General features: G+C 46.8%; 1 pseudogene; it reads left to right on the top strand.

Annotated features, from left to right (window-relative positions):
- Positions 1-388: 388 nt before the first annotated feature.
- LOC115187637 (WNT1-inducible-signaling pathway protein 1-like) lies at positions 389-2,644 on the top strand (annotated as a pseudogene).
- The last annotated feature ends 979 nt before the right edge of the window (positions 2,645-3,623 follow it).

Here is a 3,623-nt window from a genome sequence, read left to right as displayed (position 1 = left end):
CCTGTCTACTGTATCACTATACTGGCTGGGTGGCCCCTCATCCCAATATAACTCCTGTCTACTGTATCACTATACTGGCTGGGTGGCCCATCCCAATATAACTCCTGTCTACTGTATCACTATACTGGCTGGGTGGCCCCATTCCAATATAACTCCTGTCTACTGTATCACTATACTGGCTGGGTGGCCCCCATTCAATATAACTCCTGTCTACTGTATCACTATACTGGCTGGGTGGGCCCCATCCCCAGATAACCCCTGTCTACTGTATCACTATACTGCTGGGTGGCCCCATCCACAATATAACCCCTGTCTACTGTATCACTATACTGGCTGTGTGAGGAGGGGATGTTAGTTGTTGGTGCACATGACCAAGACATAGGTAGTGATGATGAACCTGGAGCTGCTGCTGGTCTCTGCTCTGTGGGGTTTGCAGGGAATAGCACAACAAGGCTGACAGGCAAAGACCAACCCACCAGTATGACCAGTATTTCATTAATGTTGTTCTTGTCCATCCTACAGGTCATTTCCCATATTCCACAGCCAGCCCTCCCTTGACGGCGACCATAGAGCTGTATCAACGTACAGCGTACTGCAAAATGGCCGTGCAAGTGTGCCAAGAGCGCCCCCCTGTGTCCGCCAGGGGTCAGTGTGCTGATGGATGGCTGTGACTGCTGTAAGGCCTGTTCCAAGCAGGTGGGGGAGACCTGCAACGAGGCTGACGTCTGTGACTACCATAAGGGACTGTACTGTGACTACAGCATGGACAAGCCGAGGTACGAAAAAGGAGTATGTGCCTGTAAGTGTCAGATAACTTTCCTCTTTGAGTTGTGACGTTTACCATCTCCATCTGTGCTGGGAAGTCAGTTTGTAAATATAGATACAGTAATGTGAACGGACGTTGTTCTGATTCCACATCTGAATTGATGCATTTATTTCTTTGTGTGCCACAGTGCTTTGAACTGGTCTTTCTTAAGGAAGGCGTTTGGAGCTGAAATGCCGACATTGAACAGTCTCAGCTATAACCTGCGTGTTGTTTTCCTATGTATACCTATAGGGGATGTACTTTACTGTGTAGCGCTGATTCTCATTATTTGACATGATCGATCAAACAGACATGGTGGGCACAGGCTGCGAGTACGACGGAGTGATCTACCGGAACGGACAGAGCTTCCAACCCAGCTGTAAGTACCGCTGTCTGTGTGTAACGGCGCCATCGGTGTTGTGACGCTCTGCACGGACTCCATCCACCCCGGTGTGTGTGTCAGACGCCCAGGCTGGTCAAACTGCCCGGGCCGATGCTGTGAGCAGTGGATCTGTGACTGAGTCCAGGAAGACGCGCAAGGCAGCCCCCAGCATGCAGAGATAGGTACACTACTACCTTCTATGGGATGCATCTCAAATGGTACCCTATGTCCTATGTAGTCACTACTTTAGACAGAGCACTATGGGGTCCATTGGTTTCCCATTAAATTCGTTTGGAAGATTCCTGAAATCAGGAAGGAATAAGCAGGGAATCCAGGAATCCTCCAACCAGGATTTCTGGAAAACCTGGGCATTTTGAGGAGGGAAGTTACCGGGACTTTGGCATCCCTAATCAGGAGTCTGTTCTTCTGTTTATTTGCAGTGCGCGCCAGCACAATGAGGTCTGGCATAAGAACTGCATTACCCAGACCACCTCCTGGTCCCGTGTTCCAAGACCTGTGGACGTGGCCTGTCCCTGAGGATCTCCAACGCCAACGACCAGTGTGAGTTGATCAAGGAGTCACGCCTCTGCAACATCCGGCCCTGTGACGTCGACATCACCAAGCACATCAAGGTGAGAACATCTGTCATTCCTTCTGCCCTAAATGGCACCCTATTCCCTATAAAGTGTACTACCCATAGGGCTCTGGTCAAAAGTAGTGCACTATATAGGGAATAAGTTGGTCCCTGGTCAAAAGTAGTACACTTTATAAACACACACAATATCTCTCACTTTTGCTTTCAAACCAGGCCCAACTTCATCAACTCATGTATTGTGCATATAAACATGGTTTTAAAATCACATGGGTGACAAATGTTTCTCAATACAGTTGAACATCCTTTTGACCATTTTGACAGTGTAACAGTATTCTGACCCCATGTCAACCAATCAATTGTTGATTCTGGCCCATGTTGACCTATGACCCCTCAGCCAGGGAAGAAGTGTCTGAACATCTACAGGGAGGAGCAGAGCCAGAACTTCACAATCTCAGGCTGCAACAGCAAGAAGCCCTACCGTCCAAAATACTGTGGTGTCTGCATGGCCACAGACGATCGCTGCTGCATCCCTTACAAGTCCAAGACTATCGAGGTGGAGTTTGAGTGTCCCAACGGAGCCACGCTGACATGGCAGGTGATGTGGATCAACGCCTGCTTCTGTAACCTCAGCTGCAGGAACCCCAATGACATCTTCTCTGAGCTGGAGCACTACTACGACCACAATGAGGTCATCAACTGACAACTGAGCAGCCTTGTCCGAGCCTGAACATACGGCCCATAGGGCAGGAGACCATCTCCTGTTTCTGTTGCATGAGGCAGTTTAGTGTACAAGTACAACCCCTGGGTAAGACGCTAGTCTGCCGCAGGGCCTTACCCAAATCCATCTCCTTAATGCTGAATGTCAAGCGTTTTTAGAAGTCTTGGTATGATTCGACTGGGGAGGACTGAGCAGAGGACAGATTCATTTAGGTTATTATTGACTCCTAGCTTTACATTCCTTGGAATAAAGGGATTGATGATTTGTGGTTAGTTGAATTAGATGTTCAAGTACCAGGCTGGAACAAAGCCTGCACACCCCTAATGTCCCCAGGAGTAGGATTGTAGAAAATTGTAGTTGAACCCTGCCCAAACTCTTCATTATGATCTTGATAAAAAAAACTATTTTTATGCACAGGGTTTATCAATTATTTAACCTCCATTCAATGAAGGGAAAAGGGATGTAGTTGTTTTTCAATTGTCTATTAAACATCTAAATATACACTGAGTGTACAAAACATTAAGTACACCTTTTGCCCTCAGAACATCCTCAATTCGTCAGAGAATGGACTCTACAAGGTGTCAAAAGTATTCCACAGGGATGCTGGTCCATGTTGACTCCAATGCTTCCCACAGTTGTGTCAAATTGGCTGGATGTCCTTTGGGTGGTGGACCATTCTTGATACACACGGGAAACTGTTGAGCGTGAAAAACTCAGCAGCGTTGCAGTTCTTGATACAAACCGGTGCACCTGGCACCTACTACCATACCCTGTTCAAAGGAGCTTAAATCTTTTGTCTTACCCATTCACCCTAAGAATGGCACACATACACAATCCATATCTCAAGGCTTAAAAATCCTTCTTTAACCTGTCTCCTCCCTTTCATCTACACTGATTGAAGTGGATTTAACAAGTGTTTTAATAAGGGATCATAGCATTCACCTGGTCAGTCTGTCATGGAATGTTTTGTACACTCAGTATATTAGCGGAAGCTGATCATGTATTTTGATGATACCGTAGTAGGACACAGGGGTCAAACCTATTGTAATTATGCATCATATTCATATGGGGATAATCTTCTACCAAATTAGGGCATTAACCACTCGAGTGGTCATCCTGTTTT

The sequence above is a fragment of the Salmo trutta genome, unplaced genomic scaffold (genome assembly GCF_901001165.1).
Source record: "Salmo trutta unplaced genomic scaffold, fSalTru1.1, whole genome shotgun sequence".
Lineage (NCBI taxonomy): Eukaryota > Metazoa > Chordata > Actinopteri > Salmoniformes > Salmonidae > Salmo > Salmo trutta.
Note: the sequence above shows the minus strand (reverse complement) of the source record. Positions and strands in the feature narration are given on the sequence as shown.